Below are 15,648 nucleotides of genomic sequence, written 5' to 3' on the forward strand. Positions count from 1 at the left end.
AAGTAATTTATAATTTAGGTGACACATGCTGTCATATGTAAGAAATGTTATCTAAAAATTAGCACTCTTAATGGACAAAATCCAATGGCAAACAGGTGTAGGAAGTCCCAATCCTACCTAACAAGAGTGGAGACACCATCTGCGATGGGGATGAGTTGCTTCTATAACAGAGAATTCCTGCCTGTAATTTTGCAATAAATGTGGAATGCCTTGCCCCAAACTGAATAATAATCTGCTGTTCTGATTTCAATATGCAGAGAGACTTTTTCTGACGCATTTCTAAGCCTCTTGTTCAAAGCCTCATGAGACCACCAGCCAAAAGCCACAATACTTAAATGTATCCATGTCTTAACAGGTCATTTACAATATGTGCAGAAAGAGAACATAAGCAAACTGTTAAAAGAGCATCAAGAAGCTACCCTACTGATACTATGAAATGTTAATGGGCTTTAGATACTTCTACAGCATTAATAAACCAATGTTAACTGCAACTGAACAATGCAGTATCAATTACAATAACAAAATCACAAGAACTGCATGGGAAAAGATTTGAAGAAGCCATCTTTTTCTTCACTTCTTACTCTTAAAAGGATCAATATATGTCTAAGACCTGCTTTGTAATTGCTTCAGATACATACAGAGAAAAAAGTAATAGACGCTTCTTGGGAAGTTGACTATTCTATTTCCATTGAATAGATTTGAATGTGCAGCCTCATCCTACACACTTTGCACTCTGAATACAGTCCTAGCATAAGATGTTGCAGGCTGTACCATCCTATCCAATTTTGCTCAGTGCAACTGACCTGACTGGATCTCTGCATGAGCCACAGGAGTCCTTTGAGCAGTTAGCTAAGGAACTTGTCTCTTTCTGATCAGATAGTTGTGCTTTTGGCCCTCAAATTCTTTCTTCATTCCTGGTCCAAAAAATCATCATTGCATAACATTGAAGGGTGTTCCCAGAAGATGCTAAGGACTTCAAATAGCACGCGCCTACCTTTTAAACATGAACAAAGCGATCAGGACTCTGAAATGTGAAAAAAGGTGGTGTTTCAATAATATTAAATGAATAAAAAAAGTGTTTCCTACTTGCTGCTCTCATAATTTATAACAATTCTACATGAGAAATCTACTTCATAGGCCCTTTTCAACCTCTTCTTTATTATTTTTAAATCAATAGAAGGCACTTCAAAGTGAAAGATTAAAAAACTCATGTTTAGTATATTTACGACATTGATTACCACATACAAACTCATAAACAATTAATTGAATCACTGGGTTGTATGGAGTCTTTTTTCAAATGCAGTATGTATATAGCTCATTGCTATTTTTGCCTGCTTATTATGTATGGCTGTTGGGCAACTGATGCAATAGAATATGAATGGCAGAACCAGCAGGTGTTATTCTATCACATGCCAAATGAAAAAAAAAATCTTTAAATGTGCACTTAAATTTATAATTTCTTCTAAATTATAACAGGTCGTGTACTTCTTTGAATTACTTAGGCAAGAGCCAATGCTGATAATCAGCTAGCTTGATGCAGCTCTTACCAACAACTTGTAAGGATTACAGAGTTGTCAAAAAGTATATATCATTAGGGGTTTAGTGATTATTTTCCTACAGTAAGTCACTCCAAATTAGAATCTAATGTTTTCTCCCTTTGATGGTTTTTAGTTATCTGCAGGTGAAAGAATATAAGCCACAAAAGAAATCTGACTTTGCTTGTCATTAATTTTTAATTTGTTTTGAAACATTTTCCAAATATCTTCATAGGCTTCATAATTCATTTCAAAGACTGTACAACACATATTCTTAAGTAGTACAGTGATGGAAAAGTTATTCTAAATGTCAGATCCTAAAGGTTAACTTGTACATGTAGTACGGCTTTTTGTACGGTGGCAATGTAGGATGTTTCTGAAGTCCACCATGATGAAAGTCCTCTGGTCCTTTGGGAATAATATAAAAGAAACAGCTTGCTTCTGTGCACACTTCAAGATTCAGTCTTCTACTCATAAAACAAAAACCACAAGATCAAAACCAAAGCTACCTACAGTTTAGCCTTACTGATTTCTCTATATAAAGTTAGATCTAAATTTAAATAAATCTAAATTTAGAGTAAAATATCAGGCAATAATGGAAGGAGATTCTGCTCCAAAGTACCAGGAAGAAGTAAAGTGCCTGCACACCTTGGATCACATACGTAAAGTCGTTGACTACACATGGGTCAAGAACCACAGAGCATGTTCCTTAGTGCACATCTTTACTGAGAGGTACAATTGATTTCTAACAAAAGACGCTCTCAGTTGTGTCTTCATCTAAAAGTACTTGCAATACTGCTCAAAAAAGCTGAATTTGTGATATACAATACAGTTTACACGCACTTTCCTCTTTTTTTCTTTTTAGCAATCTAGTTAATTCATACGAAATGATAAGTTTTGAAAACTGTATGATTGCATTCACATTAAGAGAATCCTACCTTCCTGCTTCTTACATGGGTTAAGATCATTTTCATGTATCACATTCTCAAAGCATACTGATCACAGCAGATTGGAGAATACTCTATTTCCAGGAAGCACTCTGCAAAGTATACAAGGTAGCAAGCTCTTGGTTTCCCTGGTTACCTTCAATTTACATATCACTGAATTAGGAATAAAAAAAAAAAGATTTTGAGTCAGAATCTTTATGGGTTCTATCTAGAGGGAGATTTTTAGATAATGTTAACCTCTGCATTTTTAAGGCTCTACTTAAGATAAACAAAGAAATGAATTGTCAATATGACAGACAGAAACAGGAACAAGAAAAAATGATCAGCTGTGCTCAAGAAAATTCTGAGCTTGATGTTAGGATCATATAACCAAGGCTGGAATGCATGTAGTATGTGCGTGGCGTTAGACTTGCATGATGATCCTAACTCTTGTGTGCTTTAGAGGCAAAATCTTTCCAAGACTGCCAAATTCCCTTCAGAGCTGGCTAATACTCCTTCACAATCACAGCACAATATGCAGAACTAATTATAAGGTACAGTATGTTCACATGTGGACAAAAGCTTACTAGGGTATATCTGCAGTGGGAGATTAGGTTATTAGGGAGATTAAGCCACATGAACAAGAACTGACAGATACGTATATAGAGGTCTAATAAGATTTTTACCACATACAGCATCAAGTTTTTGTATATTAGTTACAGTGAGTTCCACCTTCTACTCTACCAATTTCACAAGAATTGTTTACAATACAACCCACAGGAGACAGGAAAAGCCTACTACACAGTACAACATAACAGTAATATAACTAGTTTCAAGTCTTCTCAGAATAAAAGCACCTTGACACCAGAATTTATTTCACCTTCTACAATAAATGACATCACACACACCCAACTGAAACAGGACCAGTTCTCCAGTTTTTGCAGTCCTACTTTCATTGTTGTGATTTTATCAGCCCATATCTGGGAAACACTAAATATTACTAACCTTGTCTTTTGTTCCATAATGACCTCCTTATTGCTTCACATAACCATGTAATAGTGTATTTCAGAGTTCACACAATATTAAGGATACAGGTGTTTGGGAGAAAGACAGAGGAATACAGCTAACATAGGAGATGAGGGGTTGAAGGCTAGGCTGAAAATAGGGCAAAAGAGAACCTGGAAATGCACATGAGAAACAGGAGGAGTAAGTGTGAAAAAAATGGCTAACCTTGAGAAAGGGAGAAGAGTAAAAGGCAAGTATTACAGAATATATATATTCTTAGCATTTTAAAATATGCATGGGTGAGAACATAAATTATCTCTCTCCTGAAGTCTAGAGAACACAGCAGTGATTTTTGCAGCTGAGGATTTAGTTTCCATGTACAAATCCTCAGTGTACTCCTCCTAACTTACATTTAGAAAAAGCTCCCCTTTCCTTGCACTTTAAGTAGTTAAGCATAACTAAATTTTATTATAAGATTATATTTCTTCCTTGCCAAACTACTGCATCTAACTCCAGAAAGACACCAGTAATAATAGGAAAAAAAGCCAAATAAACACGAACTACAATGGTAATGCTTTCAAAAATATTTTTCAAAAACTTTCAGCGATGCTTTTGATTTATTTTGACTCATTTTGTTGATAATTAATTTTTATTTTTTAATACAGCACCTATGTTCTTGTACTACCAGAAGACACCCTTGTAATGACTTGTCAGAATTTTGCTTTCAGTCCTGTCAGTCATTTTTGGTTGACAAAATATAAAAGGGGAAAAAAAAATAATAAAATCAATACCAAAAGGACAACTGAAAATTAAACTGTTTCAGGTGATATGATCTAATTTCTACAGCTCACTTGGTTCAAAGGCATTGCCTTTTCACAGTGAGTATATAGTACTGCCATTCTAAAACATACTATAAAAAATGGTAATAGTTTTGCAAGATTCCAGGATCTTGTAAAAAAAAAAAAAGAAAAGATTGAAGCACTGGTAGTTATTTGTAACACCCTTGCTGTGTTATCATTAAAATTAAGAAGAACTTGCTTTTCAGCACTTTTATTTTTAAAACTATTTCTTTAAAATGATGAAAATGTACATGTACATAATTGATCAATAAACTGTTGATGCAATAACTACTTCTACCACCAGAAATAAAATTACACATACAACAGGACACCTTCAATAGACAACAGTCTTTGTGGTTCTTGCTCCAAAAATACCTATCTTAATGGGGGGTCACTCATCAGGTACACTCAAGGATAAACCAACAACCATACGTAGAGGGTAACAAAGCTCAGCACAAATATGTAACATTACAGTTAACTATTACTGTGACACTGTGACCCAGCATGTACTACTGTGCAACCAGAAGGTTCTTTAAATACCATTAAAAGGAAAGAAACTGCTTTGATTCCAACTCTCTTCTCCCACATCTCTTTATTAAGAGAGCTTTTCCAGTATGTGGCATGCAAACCATTAGAGAAATAAATATATAACGGCAATTCTACTTACTGCCTGAGGCAGTAAATAAAAATACCACCAATAAAGGCATTTAACGCACCAACATCCTTCTCTATTCAAAGAGATTTCCTCTCAAACTTTAGGAGTGTTTCATTACCAATCTCATATCAAAGAGGCCACAAAAATCAAGGCCAAAGCACAAAGCTGTTTCATATTAGAAGAACGAGTAATTTCTTGTGACATTATGCCTTGAATCTCTGCTAACACTGAATTGCAGCTAGAAAGTCTCCAGCCATTAAAAGAAGAAAGGAGTTCTGGAACAGAATCTTACTCTGGAAGACAGGAACAGAGCTTTGACCAGGATCTCTAGTGACCTGCAGAAGAGAAGTTTATAAGGAAAAAAACCTGTAAGCAAGAACTCTAGCACAGGAGAAATGATTGATACCACTACATCCGCTCTCTATTGCTCAGATGTTTTTTTTAATGCATTTTCATAATCAAGAATTAATTTTACTTCAGTTAAAATAACATTACTGTTTTCACTTTAAACTTGTCTAGCATTTACTCAAGCATCTGACAATTGTTAGGCTAAAAGCCTTCACAGAGGGAACTGAAACTGTAAACAAAGAAACTTGGATATCTCAAGACTGGGAAGTTAATACCCACAAAGCTGCAGAAGCCTGTACGAGGGTGTTATTGTCAAGCACCATGTAAAAAATTCCTTTTTGGGGGGAAAGGGAAAAGAGGAAAACTTAATGCTTCAAAACTTACTATCAAATGTATCTGGCCTTTAAACCTAATCATGCACAGTCTGCCAGATCTTTTTCATTTCATTTCATTTATGTTCCCATTTCAAAAGTCTTTATCAATTTAATGAACTTTATTGTTCTGACACTATCACAGAATGGCAAAACAGAGGTGTTTCAATTAGCTAAATAATTAAACCTCTTGACTTCTGCAGAAGTCAACATAGGATCTAAAATTGAATATTTTGATGGATAGGATATAATCGATAGTGCAGGACATAATGTGTGCTACAAGTTATGGGGAAGGATGACTGGTTTTAATTCAGCTTTCAGCCTGAACTGTTTCAAACCTGAAATGTTTCAGAAGATTTCAAGTTTAAGCCTTTTCTCTGACCAATTCAGAGTCAAGTCTTCACCTTAAATTTCCACATCTTGGGAGAGTATGCCAGTTAGGCTTTATTACAGTCTGACACACACTGATCTCTTTTGCTGAAGCTATTCCACTTTGAATAAGTCTGCTGGAATAGTCATTAAAAAAAAAATCTGGGATCCACTCACCTCTCTTTCCAGGTGAGCCTAAAGCACAGTGATTACACATGTGAAAGCTCACTTTCATCTTCCCCAGAGGACCAACACAGAAAAGAACATGTAGTTCCAGCATCTGAGTGACAAGGTTATTCAATAAACCTCACCAGGCTACAACAGTCTTTTTTTTTTTTTTTTTTTTTTTTTTTTTTTCCCCTCTGACAAAACTTCCCAGTGAAGGTACAAAGCATTTCAGGCCAATAGAAATGACCTTTTCCCAGGGGAGAGGGCACCCAGCTAAACTACATTGGACAGAAACAATCCCATCTTAGGTTTTCATCTGCAAATATTTGTGAACATCTTACTTTACATCTCTCAGAGGAACAATAAAGTGACATGGGAAAAAACACCTTTTTTTAATAGTGAAACAATGGTTCACCTGCCCCCCTTGCCTCTTTAACCCATGTCAGTTTCAGTTTTCTTTATATGCTTTTTCTTTATATTTGACTATTGAAAAGCTTTCTTGATGAACTCCCCATTGCAGTACATGTAGAGATTTCTATTTCTCTAGCTGAAGTCACTATATTATAATCAAATACCCAGAACCTGCAATACAGAGAAGTTATCCTGTATTTGCCATTGAGAAACTTCATATACTTGAATAGTTAGTACAGGTCTAGTACAGGTCAGCTCACAGACAGTTACTCATTATGTAATGGTAACTTGCTCATACAACTAGGCCTTATAACTTATTCTGCTCAGGGTTTACATCATTTAACCTATTTAAAACAGTACTTTAAAATGCATTCAATAATCTTTCAAGACCATTTGGTTTATCTTTAGGTTATTTTACTAACTGTAAAGTGTTCAAATCTGCATTTAATCTGATACCCACATCTATTATTCAGCCACTGTACTTTAAAGTACATGCCTCTTAGACCTGTCACTCTATTTGATTACATCCACTGGATTTATTCTTATCTTTTTTTTTTTTTTTTTTTTTTCCCCAAAAAGCAAGTCCAGCAATGATTTCTTTATTACCATTGATGTGTTCTCCTTCTGAGTGCCAATTACTTCAGATAGTCACAGGTTACTGAACTGATGCTGAGAAATATAACTCATGCTACTTCTGAACACTAATATCCAGGACCATAAAAAATAGCAAAATATATATACCACAATTTAACTATGGGACAAAATTATCATTACAGATCATAATAAATATTTAGCTGACACTCACCACAACTTAAAACTAAGGTGTACTGTAAAACTACAGATTGGACCTTTAAAAAAATAAAAAATAAAAATAAGTATTCTACAGTGTTAAGTATCAAATTCATATGTTGAAATGCCACTGACAGTGTCAGGACACAATGATTGTCTTAACTGTTCCTTAAAGTCGCTTCTTCGTTTGCAGTCAGGAGTTGTAATTTAAAGTCCTCCTCAAATAGATACACTTCTAAAGTTCTTAATATTAAATTATTCTCAAAGGGAATTTTTATGAGCCACAACATTTCTATCAAAAAGATCTCCTACATAACCAGAAATAAAGGACTTCATGGGACAAAGGACAGTTCAAAACTCTACCAAGTTGTTTACAGTACAAGTTTTAAACATGTCTGAAAGCAATGAATCTCATATCTAGATAACACAGCAACAGCTGTATTAAAAATTGCAAGGAGAAACTTTTTTTTTTTTTTTTTTTTTTTTTTGGCTCTGAAAAGCATATTAAACAAATCACCTACACTTACCCTATTATTTTTAATTTACAATTCACAATATAAAACGTGCGTCCTTACCCACATATCTAATATGTACTTGTACCATGGAAGAAATAGCTGGACTCTCATGTGTGATTCAATGTAGTGAAGACTGTACAGATGAATTTTGCCTGGAGACCAGAAAAAAAAAAAAAACAAACTACTACTTTCTTTTATGTCATTATGGAAAAAGTTTAGAAACATTTGAAAAGAATGCACCACCTCAAACACATTTTCCAAAAGTTCAAAATTTTTTGGGGGGAACTTTTTAAAATCTGAAAGGTGAAGGCATATAATGTGAAATTACCAAAAAAAATGAATGATTTCACTGCTAGGAGTTACAGATTTTGTAAAGCAGAGTCCCAGACAAAGTTTTGCTTGGCAATTCCCATTTCAGACTGGTTTCACTCAACAAGCAGCTGCTCAGTTTTCCAAAAATTTTAGAAGCGTATAAAATAAATTCTCAGAAGTCTAATTATCTACTTAAACGTTAAAAGCAAATGGTATTGTTTCACTGCACTTAAATTATTTAGAAATATATGACATTATGTAACACAAAACATGCATACAAATTGGTCTTAAAACTGGTAACAAAATGTTTAGGTATGTAATATTTAACAAGCAATCTGTAGCAAATTAATTAGTTAGCATGTTTAATAGCTCATATTTTTTAGTTACGTGGTTAACAGCTAGTTAAATTATGAAGCTTTCCTCTTAAGTCTGATATAACAATAGAAATATAGCCATATACTGACTGGCTCTGCAAATTTAAATGTTACTTGGCAAGCAGATGCATCTTTATGCATTTCCTCCTCAATAAGCGTATGTTCCAACAACAATCAAATTTGATTTCTTTACAAGTGCTCTTAAATATATTTAGTAACAGCAACACTACACACTTGAAGACTCTTTAGTCAGTCAATTACTTTTGTTTCTCACATTTTAATCCAGTTTTACATTAAGAAGGGATTGAGATTAGCACTAAGAAATTATTTGAAAGATTTAGCTTCCATATGCAAAAAGCCCTGATACTTAAGCACATCAGAAAATCCACCAGCTGTGTGTGAGAACCTGAAACTTGGTCTTTCAACATCCTACCCTCTTTCAGCAACCCCTTGTCAGCTGAACACCAGCCATCCATCTGCCTTCTTAAACTGCAACTCATTGCGCAGAGAAGTCAAATGGCAATAGTTCCTCTCACTTTTACCTGCAGCCAAACTGGGGACATTGTCACTAACAGTCCACACATTTTCTAACTTCTCTTTGCAGCCACAAGACTTAGAACTCTCTTTAGACTTTTCTCAGTAAGACCAAACAGTCCTATCTTAGCTCAGATACTTCAGGATCTGTAATTCTTGACACACATCCACAGCTGCTGTCTAACTGTTTATGTACCTTTTCTGGGACTAATATGGAACTGATCTCTCGGTTCATGTCCTCAGAGAATAACCAATACCAATAAATAAAGGTTGCTGGCATTTAAAATTTTTGTCTCCTTCCTTACAGTATTTTCAAATAATTCTGAAGTAGTTTCAAATGAAAAGGTCAGCTACTGTGGTTTTCTTTGTTACATATTTTATATATGTGTGTGTGTATATATATGTGTATATATATATATATATATATTATATATATTAAGACTTACTTCCAGAAAGTGGAAGCAAAGCCCTGCAATGTTAAATATCTTTTGATTTGGAATGTAAACTTTTTTTTTTTTTCTTTCCCAATTTTAAACAGAAACTATATCCAAAACTCTTTGGCAAGAATTATGAAGAAAAAGAGCTTCCCGGCTGAGAAAATTTACAGACTTCTTCAGGCTCAACACATAGGTTAAGGTCTTCTCTTCCAGCTCTTAAATGGATGATACATACTGTCAAATAACAGTCTAAAAGGACCTTGATTATGAGTCGAGATCTAGAGACCAAAAAGTCTCTGGGTCTAGCATGATCTTAAATGCGGATTATGCCTCTTTCCCCATAACAGTTACCTGCAACTGTACCATCACATCATCAAACTACATATTCCAGGGGGAAGCTTTCCCAGAAGGACAATTTCTCAAAGGTTAACATGCAATTAAAGCACAAAATTTATTACACTTCCTGGAATTTAAAAAAAGCAAACATACACACTGTGTTTGGATTGCTTTGGAATAGATATTTCTACTAAATCTCTAGTAAAGCAATTTCAATAAATCACAGCTTTTGTAATTAGTTATTTCAATGAAGCATGCTCAGCATATCAAATACTCATGGACTGATGATATGAGGCAGAAATTTATGAAATACAGGAGATAATCGAGTTCCTAAGTGATTAAACCATCATTGTTTTAGCAACAACAGCCTTCTACACAGTCTGCTCAACTTGTAAGTAATGGTTCTGTTGTAACAGGTATACAACAAGATTTAACAGGCTGGACGTCAATTCAGTGCACTGCGTTTGGCTGCTTGGTGAAGATACAGTCTACTGAAACAAGCTTTTATTAACATGTTTATCTGTGTGCTGTAAGACTGTTTCTCTTGCAACCGTTTGCCAATATTTTTGAATATATTTCTGTAATTTAGCATCTAGCTGCTGTTTTGTTTTTGTTTTTTCCTTTGATGGTTTTTATTTTTTTTGTTTGTTTGCTTTGGTTGTTGTTTTGTTTCATAACCTCTGCTTCTCCACATTCTAACCTGTATGTTAAAACAAGTAAACATCAATTCTACATCACAAAGCCACATGATGTAAAGATGAATCTGGATATTAGTAAGATACTTTCATGGGGCAGGATATTCCAAAGGGTAAGAACAGACCCAGAAATGCCTTGCATCACTTTGTGCTTCTCTCTAAACTTCTACAAAAAAAAAAAAAAAAAAAAAAAAAGAAAAAAAGGCAAGATAGGCTAACACCACATTATCCTACCGTAAAAATGAGTAAAAAGTAAGCAAGCTCCTACTGTATCTAAATACATTAATTATTGCCATGTCCAGCCTACTTTTATATACAGCTAAATGTAGGAAAAAAGGAAGCAGTGCTAAAAGGACCACAAGGTATTCCACTCAGAACTCCCAGTACCTGCTGTTGTTCTATTGCTAACAGTTGAGAGAAACAATTGTAAGAGAACCAAAACTAAACACGGAAAGATCTACAGCTTTCTAGATGTCTTTCTTAGCCAGTCAGTACAGAGGTAATGGATAGATGAAGCCTCCTGGTTTTCAGTTTGGGATTTCATCCCTCAGAAACTCTGAGACATGACAAAATCTCAAAGCTACATTTTATAGTATTGCAAGAGTCTGGTTTTAACCATCTCAAGTGATGAACTTAGTACTAATCCCTCTGGAAGGCTATTTTGCAGTCTAAAATTAAAACAGGAGAAACGAGTACTTGATACATAGCACTTACACAACCTTTTATATGCTTAAAGTGTTCTACAAATACGACAGTCTTTGAACATGTCAGCTGTGGCCATACTGAAACTGAAGACATTTCTGTATATGCCCTTAGCACACCTATTCAATGGAATATAAAAAATATCTTTGGCATCAGGTGTTCTCAGTGTTGTGATCCAGGTAAAGCTTGCCTAATGATGGCTTCATCATGGACACAATCCCAGAATCACACAGAATCACAGAATTGCAGGGGTTGGAAAGGACCTCAAGAGATCATTGGGTCCAACCCCCCTGCCAAAGCAGGTTCCATAGACTGAAAAAGGACAAATGCCACAGGTTACACTGGGATACACTCTGATTACTGTAAAAGTTGCCAAGATTCTTTTCTGAAGTCAGACGTGATACCCCAATGGGGAAGGATTCCCCCATACCCACCTCCAGACATTAACAACTGCTCGGATTGTAATTACAATAAACTTGTTTGTGGATTTGGTCAGTTTTCTAATTCATAAAACAGAACATTCTAGTGACAATGGATCAGTAGCTATATATTAACCTATTTAATTCATATTTTATGGCTCTATGCCATCCTTATGTTTCAGACTTAACCCTTGCACACTCCAACACTCCCCCCACTGTTAGCAATTCCCAGCAAAAGTTCTTAAGTCTTGGTCCCTCTTATCCATTCAGCTTTCTTCATATCAACAAAGAGGTCAAGCGACCTCCCAAGAGATACTGAGCTGGTCTATCAACACACATATGTGTTCTGTAGAGAGACAGAAGAGAGAAAAGAGAGACACTTCTTCATCGGACTTTCCACATTTATTTATTTATTTATTCATAAACTTTTCACTCTTAGCTCTCCCCAGTTCATCCCAGCACTTGGGTGGAAAAAATAAAACAAGCAAGCAAGCAAACAAACAAAAAAACCCACAACTTGTCTCTTTTCTATGGCCAAACTAGTTAGCTCTCCTAATCATCTTCTACACTACATCACTCTTCTTCAATCTTGCTTGAAATCTTCTGAACAGAAAATCATCTCTGTAGTTTTGTTATAGTATTCTCAGTTTCTGAAGCTGTCATTGGTAGTCAGTGTCAACATAAATAATGCAGCTTAGTATTTGAGAGCATGTCTTCTTAACAGCTGGCTGTATCCCAGTGTAACCATTTCCTGTGGGTCACAAAGCTTTTCTCATTTGGAAATTCTTGTTGTTTGTCTTTCCATGTCCACTCTTATGACAATACTTTTTAACAATGATCAGCACTGAAACTCTATGCTACTCACATGGATTCATAAAGCCAATTTTGCCTATGGACACTAACTGTTATTGTTATTATAGGTAGCATAACTGACTGTTCTTCCTCACCAGCAGAGGTATTTGCGTGACTTGACACAAGCAGTGCTTTTAATGCAGTATAGGTATTTTCGTGCATAGTGATGCTTTTTCACCAGTCAGTGTGGCATCTTCTCTCTGCATTGTTTCTGGCAAAATTTATTGTGTTGCCCTATGTCACACTACATATTCAAAAGGGCAATATCTAAATACATTTTAATGGTGGTACCTTTCACTGCTCCTTTGATTGCTATAAGTATTCTCAAATAGTTTTTCTCTGAGGAACTGGCCTTCTTGTCACACTTATCACTATACACTATTAATTTATTTAACTTTGCCAGCTCTGAATCAGTATGCAGCTTTGAAGTACCTTTTACACATTGTATATACAAGTTACATCCATAGCTCTTCAGGTGATTTTTTGGTCCCTGTACTGTTTTACTTACAGATCCATCAGATGAAGACTACATAACAAAGCCATTGTCAAAGCTGCTTTTGATTTTTATTTTTTACCTATTTATTTTTAAACCAAGCACTTCATTTGTTCAAGACTCTTAAAACATGTTTTCTGCTGTCATCTTCTTTGGTGATTTTACCTCGTGAGCTGATATTTCAGAAGAGATTTTAAGTGCAAAACTATCATAAATAAACATTACAAAGTTCAAAATGCATGCAGTTACTTAAAGACATAATTTGAAAAGAATTTAAGATTCTTCTTTAATTCAAACTGAAACAATGAGATACATACACTCATATATAAAGACAATGTCATGTGATCTGCCTTTAGGTTTAACATTTTTGTTAAACATTTAAACTGGAGCTTTTTATTAAAGAAGAATTACTGGCCTAAATCGCCTATTCCTTAAAACAGGATTTGAAAGTCTTCACAGATATATTACTACATATGAAAATGTAAACACCTTAGTGCTAATGTGCACAAATATATTCTGGCTGTTAGTATTACCAGGTCACTGGACAACCCAAAAAATAAGTAAAATAGATTTCATAGGCAGACTGCTTTCTTCTAGTGAATGCCCTATCTGGCTGAGAGGCCAGACTCTTGATCACATTCTTTAACTGATACCAAATAACCCTATCAGTTAAAGATGACACACAGTTCCAATATAGTTGTGCCTGAAGTGACGCCTGGTCTTGTAACCTGTGAGAAATTTTAGCTTTATGTTTGGAATTTTTCAGAAACCCAGATCTCTGCCTTTGAAATGCAACTATCAATCAGTGACTTTGTTGGCAGAAAGGTGAAGAAAATGAAGGTTGTGCTGTTTTACATAATAAAATTGCAAAATACAAACTTGATGTGCATAATAAATTATACTACCTATATCAAATTACACATGTACAGCTAAATTTTTCAGAAGGGTGACCTTCTATAATTTCTTATGCATTCCAGAGCTGTGTTAAAAATACATTTAACATTTGAAATTCAGATGGTTACAGTTATAAAGCTGCTGACTCATAATATCTGAAAATGTAATAGCAAGTAGGATCTTAACTTGATGCATGGCTTACCGAACCTTTATCATTTCTATAAATTATTAAATTAACTCTGTGCTACTTAGATGTGTTTGTACAGAATTTCCCATAGATTTGAGCAGCTAACATTACTTGTATTTAGCCTACTTTCATATTTTGTAATTCAACCATCATGTTTCATCAAAATGTCATCTCAAATTTACTCATTTATTACTTACAGAATTCTTGCAGGGGCGTGGGGAGGTGGGATGGGGAACGAAGCAACAGCTATCATCATGTTGGGTTTGCAGGTAGATAGAATATAATCCAGAATCCTGTTTAATGAGCCTCAGCTATCCCTTATATAAAGCCCAATTCCACAAAGCACAGCTGAATTACCCCATCTCAACTCAAAGGAAAAAATGACTGATGAATTAACACAAAGAAGCAGCATACAAGCTAAAGAATTGCAAGAATTGCTTTTTAGTAAGCATAAATAAGGAATCTTTTGAGTCGTTAGTAGTTTGCAACTGAAATCAAGATAAAAAACACAGACATAAAGAAGCATAAAACTTACAGAGAAAACGAAATGACTTGGAAGACAGCAGCTTCAAAAGATCAACAATTACCACATTCCCACAAGCAACACACGTTGCCACCTTTCCATCTCACTGATGATTGCCTGGCCAGCTGTGACTCATGAGCAACTCCATCAGGTATGGTGAAGATAATACTTAGCCTATGGGAATATTAGTTCCAGCCATTTTCTTATTGTGTTAGACAATAAATTGCTCTTTATACAATTGAAATCTTTATTAGTAATGACCACTACTTAGTATTCAGTGATTTTTTCCTCCCAACTAACAAAATCAGACTGATAATTCTGAGTCTCCAATTGAACACTATCAACACCTGGTACTTTGTTATTCCTGAGGGTTTTGTTTTGGGTCCCCTCTCAATTTCTGGCTCTTTACAAACAATTCATTTTTGTAGAAAATACATGTCTTTATCTTTAGTCATTTCACCATTAAGACTCTCACTGCACTACTCCCTCAACCTTTCTCTAATTACATTCTTGGTAACTATTTTGGATTCTCAGTTTATTTACTCTTTCACACAATCATACCTCTGCTGTTTCTCAAGGACTCTGTCCCCCAATCAATTATCCTCCTGGTGTTTTATTCTCCTCTCAAAAAAAGAGAAGCTGGATGTATTAATTGCATTTCCATTTGTATCACATTATTAGTTACTAAGTAATGCACAGAAACTAAGCAGAAGCTTCCCTGTAGGAATGACTGGGATCTATGCATGAAATTACCAGCTGAGAAAGGCGCTTTCTTTTTTTTTAGGCCTCTGACCCTCATTCCCAATAGGGTAGCAATTTATCAGAAGTCTAGTATTGCATAAGGAACAACCTTACCGCTTCTGAAGGGAAAAAAAAAAAAAAAGGGGGAGTTGCTGTTTTCTGTTGCATAGGTGGTTTGTATTTGTTTGGCTGTTTGGTTGGGTTTTGTTTTCTGAAAA

The 15,648-nt window shown here is 35.0% G+C and overlaps 2 long non-coding RNA genes across 3 annotated transcripts in view; both read right to left on the reverse strand.

Moving 5' to 3' along the window:
• LOC311443649 overlaps window positions 1–15,648 on the reverse strand; it is a 295,691-nt gene that overhangs the window by 230,665 nt on the left and 49,378 nt on the right. The window lies entirely within an intron of this gene.
• LOC311443651 lies at window positions 4,783–14,513 on the reverse strand. Its single transcript, XR_014697381.1, has 4 exons — window positions 14,364–14,513; window positions 7,992–8,083; window positions 7,433–7,475; window positions 4,783–5,295 (listed from the first exon to the last, which is right to left on the reverse strand). It is a non-coding gene; the product is annotated as an uncharacterized lncRNA (long non-coding RNA).

The sequence above is a fragment of the Aythya ferina genome (assembly GCF_964211825.1).
Source record: "Aythya ferina genome assembly, chromosome: 12".
Taxonomy (NCBI): Eukaryota; Metazoa; Chordata; class Aves; order Anseriformes; family Anatidae; genus Aythya; species Aythya ferina.